At 38.1% G+C, this 20,714-nt stretch overlaps 1 protein-coding gene and 1 long non-coding RNA gene across 9 annotated transcripts in view; one reads left to right on the forward strand and one right to left on the reverse strand.

The window, feature by feature from the left end:
* Window positions 1-445, reverse strand: part of LOC143264801 (uncharacterized) — a 54,697-nt gene extending 54,252 nt beyond the window's left edge. The window contains exon 1 of one of the 2 annotated variants that reach the window (XR_013038742.1): window positions 150-445. This is a non-coding gene — a long non-coding RNA (uncharacterized LOC143264801). The remainder of the gene's footprint in view (window positions 1-149) is intronic. The other variant, XR_013038744.1, reaches the window with a different exon arrangement.
* LOC100877696 (uncharacterized) overlaps window positions 1-20,714 on the forward strand; it is a 186,010-nt gene that overhangs the window by 149,308 nt on the left and 15,988 nt on the right. The gene's annotated exons all lie outside the window — the stretch shown is intronic.

Below are 20,714 nucleotides of genomic sequence, written 5' to 3' on the forward strand. Positions count from 1 at the left end.
AATATCGTGAGAAGTTTCGCTATATCTCAGTTCTTACATTACAAAATGGATGCTATATAAATTTTATAAGATATCAAATTCGCCAGCATCAAATTTTTTACATTTAAGCTCTGTATACAACTTTCTATATTGCCTCAATAATTATTTACCTCTGCAATTGATTCCGTGTCAATGTAACCGATACTCTACCGGTGATTGTGTTTAATGTTAGTTCACTTGTTGTTTCGTAAACATTCGCCCAATAAAAATTCCCGGAACACGAACGACAGAAGGTCTGGCAGGGGTAATCGATATGTTACATCAGCATTCTTTGTGTGCCGAGAAGCCGAACGTGTCCTTAAGTATTCAGCGATCAATTCGACGTGTTCTTGGCAACTTCCGTCTGGTAATAATGTCGTGTTTACGACGTGGTCTAAACACGGTGGCACGTCGAGTACGCAGAGTACGGGTGAACGGTGATGAGAGGAGGAATAACTCATTAGCTTTGTAACGTGGAGAGCACGATGAGGCCGCAAGCGGTACAGTCTGAATTATACGGCGAATTACATTATAATACTGGATGACAGAGATTCCCTTAGCGAGAGATCGTTTACGTGACCATACCGTGTAGAGACAACGCCTGCAATGTAAACTTATTTTGCATATATCTCGACATTATTTATAAATCACGATGTACTTAGTTCTGATTATATCTAGATCACAATATCTCTACGTCCAAATACCCATAAGTCTGAATAATCCATAATCCCAATATCATCGGCCCCTAACGTCTCCAGATGACAATATCCCCAGACTCCAATATCCTTGCATTTTAATATTCCGGGCTCTCATTATCCCTAGATCCCAACGTCCCCAGATAGCAATATCTCTAGACTCCAATACACTTGGATATTAATATCCCGGGTTTTCAACATCACTGATCCCAACGTCCCCAGATGGAAATATCCCTAGACTCCAATGTTCCCAATATCACTAAATCTCAACATCTCTAGATTCCAGTATCCCTAAATGAAATATCTCTAGATTCAAATCTTCCGAGAGGCAAAAATCCCTAGATCCAAATCTCTCTAGATGCAAAAATCCCTAAATTCAAATCTCCCGAGAGGCAAAAATCCCTAGACCCAAATTTCCCTAGATGCAAAAATCCCTCAATCCAAATTTCCCTAGATGCAAAAATCCTTAGATCCAAATCTCCCTAAATGCAAATATCCCTAGATCCAAATATTCGTAGATGAAAATATCCCTAGGTTCAAATCTCCCTAGATCCGAATATCCCTAGATCCCAATATTTCTCGAGCTTGATATTCCAGAAGTTGGTAAATCCCTAAATCCACAGAATTCTAAAGTTCCTAGGTCTGAAAGTTCTTAACCCATTTCCCATCTGAAAAAATCCGCGAGTGAAAGCCCGGATACACGTTGGTTGGTATACTTCCGCTAGGAAAGGCAGATTTGTTCTCGACTGTACATCAGCGGATCCTGTGCTAAAAAGTTTGCGCATAATTTTCGAATAAACTCGAACGTTTCCCCGGGTTCAGTATAAAGTAATACTTAGTTTCCTCCGGTGGTGGTCCGTACGCGCGCGCGCGCGCGCAGGTTGTAAATCTTTGAAGTGGCTTTCACAGAGCAGAAAGATTTCCGCGAGAACAGTTCTCGCGTTACTTCATCTCCGCCATTGCGAACGGACGAGGGAAGAAGATAAAAGGAGCAAGTTTAATATTAAGGCAATAAACTCCCGCAGCTTTGAATTCTTCCGGACGATATATCTTCCGCTATGACATCGTGCAAGCTGGTAAACGTTGATGCTAGAATTCGCGGCTTCTATTCCTGTACAGTTTCGCGGTGCCGTTGGACCGGCTCGAAACCACTTCAGGAATACGTGGCTACAAGTTTTCTACCCCGAAGTAAAAGCCTGTTAACACCCTGCTATGTACTTTGCACTTCGGTAGCGCAGAAGAGCAAGGTGGACGTGGACTGTGTTTGTCGGAATGTCGGTTGAAACGTTCTGCTGAAATCGCTTTTGAAGATGGCCTTTGTAGCACGAAGACTGCGAAGCTTCTGGGGCTGTTTTGATAGCAACTTCGTATCGGAGTTAAATGAGGCGGACTCGCAGTTTAAACGCGTTGCACGCTCGATGAATCGAGGATTTGTGTTTTGCGGTACCTAGATCGAATTGTACGATAGAATCTGAACATATGTTTCACTTTTTTTAGGCTTTTGATTATGGTGAACTTATTTAACTGCTTCTGAGAGTTGAGAATTTCTCTGTTAGCTTGTTTCGCTAATTCCATTATGCAATTATGTTACTATTCATGGGTGATATAACGAACTTAATTGTCAATATAACAAGGTGGACTCACGGTTAAAATATATGAAGGATATCCCTGTTTTTTAGCATGTGCCCAGAATATTTTCATCCGAGTCTTGGTAATGCGGAAACGCGAGTCTCACATTAACGAATTAAATTTCCACGATTTCAAGCAGCATGAACTTTTTAATTAATTCCCAGATTCATGCGATGTTGCAGAACGAGACGAAATGCGATACCTCTCTTGCATAATAATTTTCAGTACCGAAGTACAGCTACATTATCGAAGTGGTGGAAACTAAGAGAGAAGTACGAGGCGAGAAGTCGCATCATTAATTAATATCTCGAAACCGGTGAGTCATTCACTTGACTCAGTCAATAGAAGGCTTGTGCAGTTGCAAATTAAAAGGTCGCTGGAGGAATTTGTCCGTACTTGTGGAGCTCTCTTATCTCGACGATATCCATCCGTATAATAAATAGTCGCGAAAGGAAAATAAAAAGAAAAATGAAACGAAGAAGAATCGCGCGATTTCTCTGAAAATTTCCCCGTACGAATCTCTTACGATAATTCCTGCTACTTATATCGAAACGGAGATTTACGCGCTTGCATGAAAGATTAGCTCGAGAAATCTAGGTTCAAGAGTAAGGCAATGTTTTTCTGGGAACATGAATCACAGGTGAATCGTGCTCGCACATAATTTATAATGGCTGCTCTCGACGAAAATGACGAGGTTTCACACCGTGTACGCACCGGTGAATCACAATTTCCGCTGTTTGGTATCGGTAAATCCTGAAATATCTGGCAAAGAAAGCAGAGACCGTGTAAATAAATTGTCTGAAAGGAGAAAATTACCGTGAGACTGTCGATACGGTACAATAATGGTTATACCCCTTTCTATTCCCGTCATTTGCACGTTGCTCTTCTACTAAATTGATGTGCAAGAAAGTTTATCTCCAAGTTTCTATCCGTAATTGCTCGAGTTTAGTGAAATGGAGTTCTCTTTATTGATCCACTTCCAGAAAGTTTCTCCATTAAATTCGTCTCTTTTTAACGATACAATAATATTTATATATATTTGCAATCATATTCCAATCTTTACTTCACATAAATCGAGTACCATCGTACAAGGATCATATATTTGATGTAGTAACAGAAGGTTTGGATATCAGAATTACTACCAATACCTTAAACCTTTCTGTCGCAAATGGAATTTCAATAGAAAATAGAGAAATTTATCGAGTGCGAATAAAGAACCGCATTCCGAAGCATCCTTCCGTTGATCACGAAGATTTCTTCGACAATGAGAAGCGTTTTTCCAAAGCAGATACATCGATTCCCGGTTGCGAACTCGGCGAATACGAGTCGACCAATTTCCTCGGCCATCTCGGGACCCAGACCGATAATTATCCTTTTCTTCCTTCTCGCGAGACAGAGACGAGGGGGTGGAGATACGAATAAGAGGCGGAAGGGAGAGACGGCAAGTAATGTTTGGTCAGATGGAGTTCGACTCTTGCCAAACTCTAGGCCGCATTGCAGATGCACGTGCAACCTCTATACGGATTTTCAATTTCATTTACTTTGTTTCCGCGAAGTTCCTGCGGTCTAACTCGTTCGTAAACTAAAAGCTTATACGAAACAATCCTCGGATACCGGTATATCTTTTATATATAAATATCGCGGGGAAAAAGCAACGGTTAAACGTACGCAGAATTTTACTCGTACAACCATGAGAAGTACACACTTGAGATTTTAGCATCTCGTTTAACGAGTTCTGACAACGGGGATACTTGTTATGCATATTTTTAACGTTGGTTTACGGAAGTCTACTGTTTATGGAATTTTACGCTTAGAATTTGGACGCGTGTGGAATTCTAGGTTTAATATTATGATTTGTGTGGAATTCTGTATTTGGAGTTGAGTTGTGTGTGGAATTCCGTATTTGGAAGTTGGATACGCGTGGAATTCCATGCTTGGAAGTTGGATATATGTGGAATTCCGTATTTGGAAATTGGATACGTGTGGAATTCCACGCTTGGAAGTTGGACATGTGTGGAATTCCGTATTTGGAAATTAGATACGTGTGGAATTCCACGCTTGGAAGTTGGATATGTGTGGAATTCCGTATTTGGAAATTGGATACGTGTGGAATTCCGTACATGGAAATTAGATATGTGTGGAATTCCGTATTTGGAAATTGGGTGCGTGTGGAATTCCATGCGTGGAAGTCGAATATGTACGGAATTCCACATTTAGATACTTGCAACATGTGGAATTCCACGCTTGGAATTTCGCAACGTGTGGAATTCCACACTTGGAATTTCGCACCATGTGGAATTCCACACTTGGAACATCGCAACGCGTGGAATTCCACACTTGAAACATCGCAACGCATGGAATTCCATACTTACAGTTTGCAAGTGCGTGGAATTCCGTGTTTGAAATTCTATTGCTTGTGGAATTCCACGCTTACAGTTTCACCGTGTGTGGAATTCCACACTTGGGATTTGAGTGTACATGGAATTCCACACTTGGGATTTGAATGTGTGAGGAATTCCACTCTTGAAATTTCACTGTGTAAGGAATTCTATCTCTAGAAATTAAATTGTGTCGTAAGTGGAATTCCACATTGGAGATTGCATTCAGTATGGAATTCCACTTCTGAAACTTTGATACATAACAATATTGTATTCTTGAAATTTAACTACATACGGAATTCCACATCTGTAAATCCACAGCATATACAATTAAAAATTTGAAATTTTATATTTGAAATTTGGTTATGTATAAAATTGCACATTTGAGATTCCCAATTGTACTAATGCATCAAGATAATACTTCAATATTCCAGAAATAGAAGTTTTAATTTAAGTACATTCTCAAATCTTGATCTGTCTCCTAGGATTCATTTTTAGACCTCCTCTGTTATTCCGCTCTTGGAAAATATTAATCCTTCTTTAATCTAGAATGTTTCTCGCGAAGTTTCATCTTGGGATCCCGTCCTCTGACCTCGTCCATCATCCGGAAGTGTCGTGAATACTTGATTAAGCATTCAGCTCCGTGCAAAACGTCATCTGATATTCTACAATGCTAAATTAAGAAAAACTTGCTGATACCGTGCATTTGAACACATAGCACGAAGGGATCGCGTGATTTCTGCTATTCTAAGAAGAACGGTGATAAGTAATCTGCGATGATAAATTATAATTTGCTTTCTTAATAATTTGTTTGATTTGAAAACTGAATCATAATGCACATCTTGATCTTGAATTGCAAAATCAGTAACTGGTTTGTTCGTAGAAAAATTGCGTACTTTAATGTCGTCGTATTTGAATTTTAAAAATATGCGCTTTGATGTTTTAAGATTTTGGGAGTCTAAGAATTTGCGAATTTAAGAAATTAGAATTTCGATAAGAAAGATAATAATAATTGCAGAGTTTTAATTTTTAACACCGCAAAATTTTATAATTCCCAATTATGAATGAAATCATTCATTTTTAACGAGACGTGCCCAGAGTTTCGTGAGAATAAGAATAATAGCGCAAAAAGTGGCGAATAAAAAATTTCAAACCAGTTATACGTTCACCGCATCTTTTTCCGCCGTTAAAATCCCAACGGGACGGAAGGCGAAAAAAAAGCGGAATCACGGGTACAGATTGGTAAACCCGTTGGAAAATCAACGCTTTCGTTTGTTTCGACCAAGTCCCGGATTTTCATTCACTATTTTCGCTGACGATCCGAAGGAAGGCGGAGTTATGGTCGAAGCGAGAAGAAAATAGTCGAGTTCGGACGTTGAAAACTTTTTTCGCTGTTCCTAGCAGCAAGCCGCGAAAAACGAGCACCCTCTCGAACACCGCTATTTCCGATATACAGCTCGACCGCGCGTGTCACCGTAGATTAACGATTCAGCCTGGCGACACGTGCATGACCTATCGGCTTCCAGCGACGCTGACTCCGTGTCACGACGCGGACCGACGCGACGCTATCCACGGACGCGTTGTTAATTAATTTCACGAGTAGCGGTCTCGAAACACGTCGGTTGTGTCTTCCACAAACCCGTCGCGAATTCTTGTCGACGAGGGTGCATCGATAAGGGTCCTCTTTTTTTCCTCTTTAATCTCTGGCCGATGAACCGGGAAGCAACTTCTTCTTCGCGAATCTTCTTTGTCTTCGCGTTCAAATTCGTGTTTTCAAATTACAGTGCATTACCGATGTTTCGTTGCACGGCGTTGCTATGACAAACGCGTTCGGCAAATGTTTGTGGTTTCCCGCGAAAAAGCCATTACGTTTCGGGACAGCGCTTCTAAATTGTATCGAACACCCTCGGAATTTTATGACGTGTTTCTATGTGGACTCAGTGGTTTTATATTGTATTATTATTCCATTAAATTATGGTTTAAACATCAAACTGTGTCTAATTATTTCGTAACCTACTATTTGACTTCACCTACGTACTTGACTTTCTGTCAAATTTTATTCGAGTTCTTCTGAAGTTTTGCGAACTACCAGTGACGTTTGCTCTTTATTTCTTTGCGAATTCTTTTTATTGCCTAGTGTGAGAGAAGGTTTAAGTGTTCGTGTTTTTGTGAATTTTTGTTGAAGGTGATTTTCTTTTTATTGCGGTCAGTGAACGTAGTTCTTGTTTTCTTTGTTTTACGCTGTGAAAGAGGGGTTTTCATAGAAGAGTTTTTGGTAGAAAATTTTATTGACATTGGAAATTTTTGTTAGTGAGAAGGGTGACTTTTTTAACTGTGGTCAGTTTGTCTTTGTGAGTCTTTATGAAAAATGATACTTAACTTTATAAAGCGATTATTTAACAAAAATTGATCGATAATGCCTCAAGTTCTATTAACGAGGACATGTTCTTCTTTATAAAGTTATACAGAATAAATCAAAGAAAAGCAATGATTTAATATCATTAAGAATTCCTTTGATCGTCTAATAGAGTGTTGAACTTATAATGAGATTACATCAAAAGCAAACGATTTAAAAGTGTATAAATCTTTCTTGAATATTTAAAGAGGATTAAACTCGAATGAAAGATTAAAAAGAAAAGTTGTCGAAGTTGCAGTAAATACTTTGGGAGGGTGCATTAGAAGGGTCTCTTTAAACCGATAAAGTGGAAAGAAATCAGTAACTTTCTCGGTTCTGATTTAACAAGATAAAAATTCGTAGAACTGCCTGGAAAAATTTGTGAAACCTTTGTTATAATAATATAAATTATATTATAAGAATAATATTATCGTATTACAATTACCTTTATTATTATCCTGTTTCGTGAAACCGTACAATTTTACTTTACGTCGATTTCATCCGATAAAATAAGATTATACTCCTTCACGGAAACTACTTATCGGATAAGAACGTCGAAAAGCTAACGTTGACAAATACTTTTGCTCAATATTCTAGGTTATTGTTGTAGATGAGCTTTTGTAGAGATTGCTTCCGGGTATGGTTGGGTTAGCTTCTATTCAATTACAGAGAGCTTTTGTATCGAGGATTTTCTTTGCCCTCAAAGCTTTGCTTTCTTTACTTCGAGGAACGACGGATCGAGTTATTATAGGTCAAGAGATGGTTTATCGATCAAATTGTCCTCGATTTCGACGCATAATCTTTATTGGTCTTATTTGCATTGACCTTCCATCCTGAATAAGTTGTTCGTTGTTCTCTTTGATTTTGAATTTCTATTAGATTAAGGTTTAGTCCTTGAGCTGCTCAATTTTTTATCGCATTTTACTTGAATTACGAGAGAAAATTAAATATTTTAATCGATAACTGTATTCTTAAAATAACTTTAATAAACGTGTGGAGATGAAGGTATGATTTTACTGTGTACGGAATTGCACAGTTAGATTAGGTTTGTGTAGAATTCCATACTTTGAATTTTATTTTGAGTGGAATTCCATGTTTAGGACTCAGCTATGCACGGAATTCTGTATTTACTAGGTTGCTATATGTGGAATTCCACTTTTGGAATTCTGCTCTATATGGAATTCCACTTTTAGAAGTTGGTTTTAGATGGAATTCCATATTCTAGGATTTGATTTGTGTGAAATTCCACCAATACAGTTGTGATTTCGATGGAATTCCGTATTTAAAATTTTGTTGCATGTAGAATTCCACGCTTTTGATTTAATTACATGTAGAATTCCACACTTACAATTTAACTGTGAGTGGAATTCCACATTTGGAATTTTGTTTCGTGTGGAATTCTACGTCTGAGATTTGTCTTCATTTAGAATTCCACACTTAGAACTTGTTTGTGCGTGGAATTCCACAATTGGACCTTAACTACATCTGGAATTCCACATTTAGAATTTGGTTGAGCATGGAATTCCACTATTGGACCTTGTCTGTATTCCGTACTTGGGAATAATATGAGGAATTCTGTGTTTAGCAGTTTTATTCTGTAGAATTCCACAAACCAATTTTAGTTGTGTATGGAATTCCACTGTGGGATCTTGTTGTATATAGAATTCCACGTTTGAATTTTGTTCTACAGCAAATTCTATACTAAGTAATTTTGCTATGTGTATAATTTCATGATTAGAAGTCTTGTCACGTAAAATTATATATTTGAAATGTTGCATGTGAAATTTCACATAGAATTTAACTGTATGTGCAATTCCTTGATTTGAGAACTGTTTAAATTCCTAATGTCTCATCCTTATATCTCGTCATTAAAATTGCAAATACCGCAATTGCAAAATCGTTACATTATATACTCCCAACATCCACTTTTGGATAATCGTGTTAATTTTATAAGAATCAGTCTATATCTAGAAGAAAATCCTTCTCTATTATAACATGAACAAAAAACACATGTACACATTGGAGCATAGTATTTCCAATTACCTAGAATCACAAACTACGAAATAGGAAAAATACATCCGAGCCGGGATAGAAATGGTCGCAATTAAAGAAATAATTGGCAATTAATCAGTGCACTTGTGCAAAAATCCAAGTGTTCCTTTGACGTCTCGTAGTCGATCTAAATTCCTAGCAATTTCGCTCGGTCGTTATCACGCAACTTTGGTAATTACACGAATGATGTCTCATTAAGACACGTTGCTCTTGACAGACAGATAATTAACTGACGTAATCGTTCCGTGTCTGTTGACATAACGAGAACGAAATGGCGAAAGAAGGAGCGCGAAGATATTTCTTCATCGCGCAGAAATAATAAAAGCAGAATACACATTTTTAATACTTCACGTCAAGCGTCAACCGAGCATGCGTATAACACAATAATCCATTATATTACCATGGCTATAAAACGTGTGGCAATACATCTTTCATACAGAATAATCTCCAAGAGACATACAAACCTTCCTCGTGCTAAAAAATATTAATACAACCGCAAGAATATAAAAAATAATAATCTTAAAGTCTAAGTCGAGTTAATAATCGTACATGAGATTGCACACGACCACTTTCAGTGTCGGTGTCAAAGAGCGCGTTGAAATTCTATGAGAAACTTTCAATAAGCGGTTCCACGAGCCAAGAAAAGGAAGGAAAAAGAAGACATCGTGAAGATAGCCTTAATAAAGAAGCAAAGTAGACTTTCAGCTTTAATGCGAGTCAACTTCCTGAATAAAGTATCCATACTGGTGCCGGTGCTTTTGGCGAGGGACGCCGTTACAAGCGACAGAGATTCCAATAATAAATGATAAAGCACCTGGGCTCTCTGTGAATCCGATCCGTTTCGCGAACGTGATAAATCTATTTCGTCGTTTCGCTGCCACTGCTGAATTATTAGTTTCACTGGCTATGACGCTATTGATGTTCATCGTCCTGCCCGTTGATCGACTGTATTCTTTCCAACATCCGACCTAACCGATCCCCTGTTTATTCAGTATTAAGCCTACGAGGGGCCTGGGGATACGAAGACACGCGAACAGATATATAGAGATTCTAGTGAATCTGACTATAATGAATTTTCAAATCCAAGACTTTTGGGATGTAAACAATTTCTGTACCCAGAAATTATCTGGAGAATTTAATATTCTTTGTATTAGTTATCTAGAGAATTTTTAGTTATCTAAGAAATTATTTTCCAGGGAAATACTATATCTAGGAAATTTTAAAATTTCGGAGGGAGCTACCTAGGAAATTTTCTTCTCTCCATAATTTAGGGAATTTTATTCCATGCGAGTTTCTGTTTTTGGGGAATTTTTGAATTTAGTGACTAGGCCCCTAGGGAGTTTTTGAGTCTAATAACTAAGCATCTAGGGAATTTTTGAATCTAGGAAACAGGCACCTAGGGATTTTATGAATTTAGGAACTAGACGCCTAAGGAATTTTCGAATTTGGGATTAGGCGCCTAGGGAATTTTTTAATCTAAGAACTAGACACCTAGGGAATTTTTGCATCTAGTTACTGCACTCCTAGGAAATTTTGGATATAGGGATAAGCTCCTAGGGAGCTTTTGAATCTAGGGACTAGGTCCCTAGGAAATTTTTGAATCTAGCAGCTAGACGCGTAGGGAATTTTTGTATCTAGTGACTAGATGCCTAGGGAAATTTTGAATTTATACATTAGGCTCTAGAGAGTTAAGTGTCTAGGAAATATTAGAACTTCAGAATTAAGTATCTGGGGAATTTTTAAGCCCAGGAAAATTTTGTAGTCCGGTGTATTTCTGTGTCTAGGGAATTTCAGAATTTAAATAATAGATATCTAGAGAATTTACGAATCTGAAGAATTTAACATCCTAGAAACGTTGGAAAGTACAAAATCCAAAAGTCAGAGTAAACCTTATAAAATATTTCGAAGCAGAGAGGAAATCTTTGATCTCGCAACGAATGTGTATCGCGAGTTTCAAGTTTTCGAGAAGAAAAAACGTATCGCAGAAGTTCTTCTACTTTACCTGAACAGTCTGAAGGACGATGCATCGGACACAGTTCTGCACTCTACTCGAAAATTGAAAAAGTTGAATGAACGAAAGTTGAAAGTTCCGTCGTTATATTCTGCTATTTTCCCGCCGGACGTTTTTCGCAAATTTCATTAGTTCCGTTATCCGTCTAACGCGTTCCGCTAGCACCATCAATCTCACGATCCTAAGTTTATTTGTTTCATCGTCGGGACGACCGTACACGAGACTGTCAACCGATCCTTCTCACGGTGGAAAAAGGCGGACGGATAAGGTGGAAAAAAGCAACGGGAATTGTAGCGCAAATTTCGCAGCGATAACCTCGCGTTAAGGACGATAAATTCCACAGGTATTTTCCCCGTCCGAACGTAGTCCCGCGTAATTGTAATCGTCCTCTTCGCGGTAATAACGGCGTTAATCGCCGGCCCGGATAAAAAACCGGGGCTCTATCCCCGCGACGCGATAAACAAATTTATGACCGTCGAGAGGGCGAATGTCCACGTACGACGCGATTGCGGAAAAAGAAAGCTACGAGAGTAATTAATAGTAATCTAATTAGCATGTCTATTGCCGGGAACCGTTGCAGTACCGCGGAGAGAGACCGTAGCAATTAGAGGAACTAAATGTATGCAAGTCGTTGAATGCCTTTAGTTTTACTTCGTTAGTTGCCAAATTACTAGACTTGCACTTTATTAAGCGGCATTAGAATTAGTTGCAAATTCGTTGTTCCAAAAATCTAGGTACCATGTTATCTTACTATTTCAGAATACTTCGCATGGGGCATTGAAAGAATACGTGACCTCTCGTTTCAATGAAAACACATGCATGGTCCTCCGAATAAAATGGAGCGTTCTCGTTGTTGGGAGCGATTGTTCGTGGGAACAATCACGATTAAATAAACAACGAGTTGTTGAGGAACAATGATGAGAAAGTCGAGGATTTCGTGTGAGAAATAACTGCTCCACTTACGAAATGTTCATTAGTAAAATTCATTAAAACTCGCTCTAAATTGGACGATGTTTAACAAGTTTACCGTTATTGGACTCATCGGTGACCGATTTTAGAATTTGAGGATATCAAAATATTTGAATACACTGATCTGCAGATATCGTAACCTGAGAATATCAGAATCCAGAATTATTTGAACCTAGAAATATAATCTGAAACATGGATTATATACCCAATGGATCAGTACCCAAAACGAGACACTTCATTTTTTAAATAAGAGTTTCCTGTATCGGAAAACTGATATCCGACTGAATAATATAAGCTCGAAATGAAATTTAAGATGTAAATTATAGATCGCGCCGACAGAAATAGAGCTATTTCACATCCGAAACCGTAGGTGTCGGCGTAAACGACTGCAACAGTCGATGTCTGTACAGATGAAACGTATCTGGAGCTGAGTTAACTCGGCGCATTCCGTTTGTTTGACCTCCGGACAAGATGAGATACTGCACGTGCTTCGAATGACAAATGTAGACGCGTTAAACGAGCCGTATAAATCCTGATCATATTTTAAAGATGACACGTAAACCAGTCGACAAAACGATCAAATCTGACAATTTGTTCGGCGTGTATCAATTTCCATTAACGATACACCCGGCTGTCGTTCCAACCCATAAACACGTCGAACTTTATACCTGCACTTCGTTCCGACGCGTTAACACTTTTATGCTGTGTAAATATTTTTTTTTTACCTATTGTCAACAGTCGTGATTGCGTGGGATTTTTCTCGGATAACACGTCGATGTTCTAGCTCTTCGTAAATATTTGTACCATTAGTTTTTAATTATATTCGCAAGTTGTAACAAACTGTTTCAAGGTTTGCTAAAAATTAGCGGCTCATCGATACGGAATGGCCGATTAACAAAATGGCTGATTCTCCGAATATTCGATCAACCAATTTGGAGCTTAATTTGCCCATTAACGAATATCCAATTTCCCTTATACCTCAAAATGATAATGGGCTTTTTATTATTCCATGGGAGTGGCAATTTTTGCGATCATTTTTGAACGCGTTGCATATACGATCGAAAATTGGGTACTCGTTAATCGACAACATTAACCGGACGCTGGAATTGCTTTACATCAGTGACAGAATTAAAAAAAATATTTTTAAATAGCCCAATCCTTCATGAATCAAACAAAAAAGAATTTAGCTAAATGGGTTGAGTAGTTTCTGAGAAAAAAATTCGTTAGTGAAGCCTATTTTCGCAAAAAATTGTATGCTGTGAAGGCTTGTAATTTTTTTACAAATTCGAAACTGGCAAAATGGTGACTTAAACCCCCCCTAATTTCACATGGACTACAAAATATTTTGATTAGAGCAAAATCGCTGATGGTGATATCTAAAAGTGATCGATTCGACGTGAAATGACCCAGTTAATTATTATTTAACCTAGGCACAAGCTAAAAATATTTATAAAAAATAAACTCCTGATTTCCTAAAAACCCTTCTGATTTCCCAAAAAGTAAACTTCTGATTTTCCCCATCAGTAAAATAAAGTACGAGTGGATTTTTAGGATCGATCGGTGTTGACCAGACGTCGCAATTAAACCCCGTCGAAAAATCATTCCGCTGTCATAACTCCACTTCTCCTCTCCGTAAACGAGAAATAAAAAGCCGTAGTTAACCAGTCTAACTATGGATCGCGAAAATGAAGAGGCATTGTACTCGATTGTCAGGATCTCTTTCGCTGTAGGACTGCAATCAGTCTAATACCTCGTAATTCGTTAATTAAACCCTTTTTGTTTTTTTGCTCTCGTCTCGACGTTTGTTTGGCCACGATTTGCCATGGCTGAGCAGATTACACACGAAGAACATAAATCCACGACGTGCATTATGGAAATTTTTTTCATAACTCTTCTCTATCGACGAGCCGCGAATACCGGAGAGAGTTGGTATTTTCGTTGAATTCCTGCCTTTTCAACACATCCTATGTAACGTGTTTTTAATTAAACGATATAGTCGACGATGATGATGCTACGGTGAAACCATTCAGACGCTGTTATTCGGAATTATTATTCGGAAACCATTGTGATAGTGGAGATTGAAATAGTAATTTATTAGTGACGAATGTAATTGGATAGCTTTATGGGAGAATTAGTAGAAGATATTTTGCAGTTTCTTCTGATTTATTAATTTGAGGGAGAGATGTTAGACTGAGATGTTAATAATATAAGTAGGAAAGGTTTGTTACATTTGTAGATCATTAGAAATTTGAAATTTCTTTACAAATTTGTAAATATGGGCTTTTCTTATTCTGAGGTATTCGAATTTCGCGCGCAGGGATCGCCGAACGGACAAAATGGCGGTGCAAACACTGAACGGACAAAATGGCGGACTAGATATTTCATAGATACAATTTTCTAAATATAATTTTTATAGATGTGAATGTCACTTTCCAAATTTAATTTTGTAAGTGTAATTGTCATTTTCCAAATATAATTTTCATAGATATAATTGTCACTTTACAAATATAATTTTATCGTAATAGTTTCATGATGTAGTCGAACATATTTAGGTTATTCTTTGTTCTAAGAAGAAGCTATGCAGCATAAGAATAACTTTCGCCTTAGCTTCCAGCATTAACTTTGATTTGAATAGAAACATCAGCATAACTATTTAATGCGATTACCATAAACATATCATTTCTATTATTCCAATCGTATAATTTCGTATGTATTAAGAGTGACCGGCTATTATCCTCACGTCAGCACGATCGAAGATATCGCGAAACGGCGTCGAATTAATTGATTAATTAGCAAACACGGTTCCGAGCGACGCGTGAACGCTCGCACTTGGGATCCTTCATTAATTATCGCGCTCGATTGAGCCATGCCGCGTGAATCACGCCCGGTATTAATTATAATTGGAAATGAAACGATAATAGCTCGGCCTGAAGGAATCCTTACGTCTGAATCAATAGCGAAACGCGTCCAGAGAGAAATATGTCGCTTCATAGATATCGAAATGGTATAATAAGTTAAATGGCTTCATTATCCTAAATTTTATTATCGCCGGCTATAATAACAATAATGCGAGAACCATTGAACAAGTAACGAGAATGTCCTGTTAATCTCCTTTCTCTCTCTTTACCTGTTTTCGTCGGATATTCGGTTGCAGGGGTAGTTTTGGTGAATAACGTTATTGCAACGTGACTAGGCAGTATCGTCCTCGAATTCGCGCGATTATACCGTTGAAATAGTAAGATAATAGTGTTGAACGCGTGTTACGTTGCGGAGAGGAGATTATGGCTTTAGTCTGGCGTGGATTTAATTGAGAGCTGGATTCGTTCGAGATGAGAGCGATTTTGGGTAGATCGGTTAATACGTTTGCATGAATTTCATTTACGTGAATCGGGTAATTAAGGTCAGATGAGTTCGAATATCACTAGAATTTTGATACTACAGCTGTTGAATGAAGTATCGACATCCCTTTGCACTCCTCAAATGTGGCTCATCACATTTCTCTGAGATCTTATTCAGATAAATAATTTGCTTGAATATGTGTATTATCATTTGCTTACTATTCATAATAAGAGAGAATGAATCTATCCTTTATTGATCTATTTTGTAAATTAGAGAGTTAGTAGGTGAAAGAAATTAAGGAGTGCAAAGGTGTACCTTTTGACAATGATACCTTCACACAAAATCATTGATATACAGAATATTACATTTAACAATTTTTCACCCACTTGTGGTGATCCGACAAAAGGAAGTTTACAACAAGAATTTCAAGGTATGGAGTGTACAATATATGTCAGTAAAAAAATTTCGGAATTGGCTTATCTTCTTGCTGAAATCGCTCCGTTACCATCGAGTCCGTTACTCATCAACTGAATCATTCGTCTGACCTCTCAGACCTAGTAACATCCATGAACTCCTCCTTCACTACTCAAATCAAACTTCAGAAGCTTTAAAAGAGGTAGCATAATTAGCTTTAAAAGAAATAGCTGAACCATATTATTTTTGACAGAATTATTCCCAAAAACCTAAGAATAGATGAACAATAGAAGAAGAGTACAGTAGTACAAGAGTATAAGTGGCAGAAACCAAAGAGTCGTTCCAAAGATTTTCACATAAGAAGTTGATCTAAATAAATACCGTTGATTAAACGATCGGAATGTGACACGACGAAACAATGTAAAGATTCCGATAAATAAGGAGAAACAGTCGGTTATGTTGTTAGATGGATGCACCCGATCGTTAATGCGTTCGTGGCTCGCCGTATTTGGTTGATTGAGCAACGACCTGGTTTCAGTCAGGTCGGGACATCATTCTCGGGTCAGCCGGCTCGTACACGGCTGCCATAATCGGAACATGTGCTATTCGGCTCGATTAGTATTGGAAATTGAAACGTCTCTATGGACGTTCCAAAATACCACAAGGACTTTCAATGGAATCTCGATTCAATGGATTCAATTAATTAACCTTCATTATATTGTTAAAATGAAAAATCAGGTATTCCTATTCATTTCGAAATTTAGGAATATATGTAGAGATATACAGTTACTGTAATTTGGGAATATAAGAATTTCTGAGGAATCAGAGGTGACGCTTTGAGTAGTGTCATCTAGGGATACCGTCATCTAGGGATATTAAGGTATTGGTACATAAAGGTATTGAAGATAAATGCATATGGATAATTTTTGCTTATCGTAAGGAATATGAAGACATTCATATGTGGACATAAGGAGGCAGGGACTAAACATATGAGGGTTTAGTGACATGTAAGTCTTGTTACATGAAGGTGCAGGGATATTGCGAGTCTAAGTATAAGGTGATTTAAGCACACACGATCTAGAGATCTAAGAAGCTACACAACTTGAAGTACAAGAATACTCAGATTTATAAATGTGGGTCCCTCAAGATGTTAAGCTACCGAATTCTCTAAGATAAGAAATTTAAGACTTCGCTAGTTTGAAGCTTGCAAAGTGTTGAATGTACCGTACCCTTACAGACGGTTCTCCACCACCGATAAACCACTATATCCAGCGACTCCAGGAATCACGTACAAATTTAAACGCAGAGATTTAAGATGAACAAAAGTGGACGCGCGTGATCAGGCTCCATCGATGATACAGAATTCAACAGACGGAATCCGGCCGAGGCTGCGAGGCACCGTTCGGACTCGTCCGATGAAAGCTACCTCTGAAATATTTATAAGCTGTACACGCTCGTAAATTACGGTGGATTTTTGAGGGAGGCTTTTCACCACGAACACCATGCTCGTTCGGCAGTTTAATTTTTCATGGGGCGACCACGACGAAGGACAGAGGCGAATGGACGCTAACTAAACGCGTGATTAGAATCTCGCGCAGATTTCGACCACCTCTTCTCGTTGCCTTCGCTTCATGTTCCATACAAGAGTCTCTAAAACTTTCGACGAGTACAAAAATAAAAAAAAGGAACCACTTGACCCAGTTCCATGAAATGCCCTATGTTTCTAAATTGCGCCTTTTATTCGTTGAAAAGTTGCTGCGAAACATGTCTCGAGATTTGAAGATTCAAAGGGATTTGGGGATGCAGGAATTTGCTGATATAGCAAATTCTGGGGATATTTTTTTTAATTTGAAAATTTAGTTATTTACATACTGAAGAATTAGCAAATTTTGTAAATTTATTAATGTGAAAATTGTCAATTCCGAAAACCATAAAATGTAATGTAATAGACTCTCGTTGTATTGCCACTTTGCCCAAAGTGCTTAAGTATTAAGTGCACATTTAAGTATCCATAAGAAAGTTTTGTACTCGAACAAGCTACAGTCATATAACCTGTTCCGAGAGGCGAGTTTAAAATATGACGTTCGAAAGCTGAAGCACCGTTTATATAACGCACCGTCAGTTTGTCCGACGATCTTTCGCTCGTAAGATCTATCGAGACGTCTTGGAAACGGCAGGTGACAATTTCTAAACACGTTTCTGAGCCAGCGCCGGAAGACAAATCCGCTGTGAAATTGAATTCCTGTCAGTCCAGTGTAAAATTGACTCTGAACCGTTGATAATAGTGTCGAGGCCTGCTAGCCTGGTCCCGTGTTTCCCCATTCAGTCGAGACGTCTCAATTTGCGTGTTCCCCATTGGTCTTGCCACCTCCGGCAGGTGAATGCGCCTCTTTATTAACCAGCGAATTCAAAGTGGAACGAGCATTGTCATTCCGCCAATGTAACTTCGGCTCGATTTCCTTCGTCGCGTGCAAGCTTTTTGATCCTCATTGTTCGATATATTCTCTCTCCTCGTTCTGCTCCGTCTCTTCTATCCCGGCTGGGCTCTATTAAGCATCCAACTCTATTTTCCCGTTTTGTCTCGCGTTCCCTTTCAATCCGCTGCCTTCACCGATATCGTTCGCAGCAATCAGGATCGCGTACTTCGAAAACGCTGCAGTTCATCTTTTCTTTACGCTGCAAAGAGATCAGTAATTTGGAAGCATAATATATTTGGGGACTCGACCACAAATTTCCTAAACCACAATAACCCTATAGGTTATTGAGAAATCTAGGGAATTTTGAAATACAGGAAATTGGGAAATCTAACGTATTACCTAGTGGATTTTTGCTGAGTTGAGAGGGTAGCTCACGAAATTGGGGATCTAGGGAATTTTGGAATACAGGGAATTTTTAATCTTGGGAATTTTCGACTCGGGTTCCTTCTGGATCTAGGGAATTTTTTAATTTAGAAATTTTCGACTCTGCGGAATTTTCGGGTCTAGGAAATTTTCGAATATAGCGGATTTGGAATCTAGGAAATTTTTTAATACAGTGAATTTTCGAAGCTGGAGAATTTTTGAATCTGGGGAATTTTTGAATTTAGGAATTTTTGAATCTGTGGAATTTTTGGATTTAAGGAATTTTTAAATCTTGAGGTTTGAATCTAGGGAATTTTAAAATTCTGTGAATTTTCGAAGCTGGAAAATTTTTAGATCTAGGTAATTTTTGCATCTGGGAAATTTTTGAGGTTAGGGGATTTTACAAAGACGAATTTGAATATCTAGGAAATCAGGTGGTGTAGGAGATTTCGAGATCTAGATAATTTGAGAATCTGGAGATTCTAGGGAAATTTGGGAATTTAATTATCTAAATGAGAATCTACGGAGCATTAAAAAGTAGATAATTTTTCTATAATATGTTCGAAGATCTAAGGAATTTTCATAAAAAAACTAGGGAATTTGAGAAAGAAAAAATGTTTGAATTTGAACGATCAAAAATCTAAAGATCTAGGAATATATGTTTCACCATAAATACACACGAGTGTCAATGCCATTTTGCCAGTCCGATTTTTAATTCGTTCAGAATTGTATTAGAGTATTCTACAAAATTTCTATCATTCTCTATCATAGAGAAAAGGAATCAATGTAACATTCCAATAATCACGAAACAGCGTTCGAACAATCCATCAAGTCCCAAACGTACATGATTAACCCAGCAACTAACCATTGTCGCCGATCAATAGTTTCCGTCGACGGTGAAAAAGGAAAAAGATGACACGTGCTCCCCGGATCCCGCTGGCTCATCGACTGCCGGTGTTAATTAACTGCATATTACATTAACTGCGAACGGGATGTGCCAGCCGTTGCGACGGAACAATGTCCGACACTGGTGCGAGACAAGCAGCAAACGAAGCGTAAAACGCCCGAACCCCGAACCGTGTAGTAATTAGGTGACCCCGACACTCGAAAGCCTCGATGTCGGCGACGTTTTGTCCATAGAAATCGAAGAACAAACGTACACCTTGGTTTTCGACTATTCATAATTATCCTGGATCCATTCTCTTCTTTTTCTGTTCGCTTTATTTCCTCTTCTTCTTCTTCTTCCGCGCCGACGCCACGTGAATCGAGTCGGGAATTAACTAGACCGCTGCGTAATTAAAGCAATTTGTCAGGTAACGTGGGGTCGACGCAAATTACCGAGCGACGTTTTCAAGATGACTGTCATGTTCCTATTCGCGACGCCGCGGGACGAGATTTTGTTAAATAATACGGACACGCTTTAACCGTCATCTTCTTGGCTCTTTAAGTGCTGCCTATTACATGCTGCAATTAACACCTCGCGACTGTTTAGTCGGACTCGGGAACTGCAGCTTAAGAATTTCAAATCTTCTTTCGTTTAATTGCTAGAGGAACGTGGGGCACTCGAGAAGCTTCTTTTGCTACGTTAATTGAATGCTGGTGATTTGGTTCGACGCGTGATATTTACACTGTTGGATATAGCAAATTTACTTATTATTTTACTACATACTTATTTAGATTTATACATGGTATGTGATATATCATATGTGATAACTCATACTGATGATTTATGGTATGTAATGTATGATATACAATATGTGCTGTATTATATATGATGACTTATGATAATGTGTGATGATGTACGGTTACATATGATATATTATATACGATGACATATGGTAATGTATGATGATATATGCTAATATATGATACATTACATCTGATAACTTTTGATAACGTTTGAGGAAGTTCAATTATATATGATATATTATATATGATGACATGTGATGATGTATGATATGTGACAACATATGG

Source organism: Megachile rotundata, chromosome 1 (assembly GCF_050947335.1).
Source record: "Megachile rotundata isolate GNS110a chromosome 1, iyMegRotu1, whole genome shotgun sequence".
In the NCBI taxonomy this organism is placed as follows: domain Eukaryota; kingdom Metazoa; phylum Arthropoda; class Insecta; order Hymenoptera; family Megachilidae; genus Megachile; species Megachile rotundata.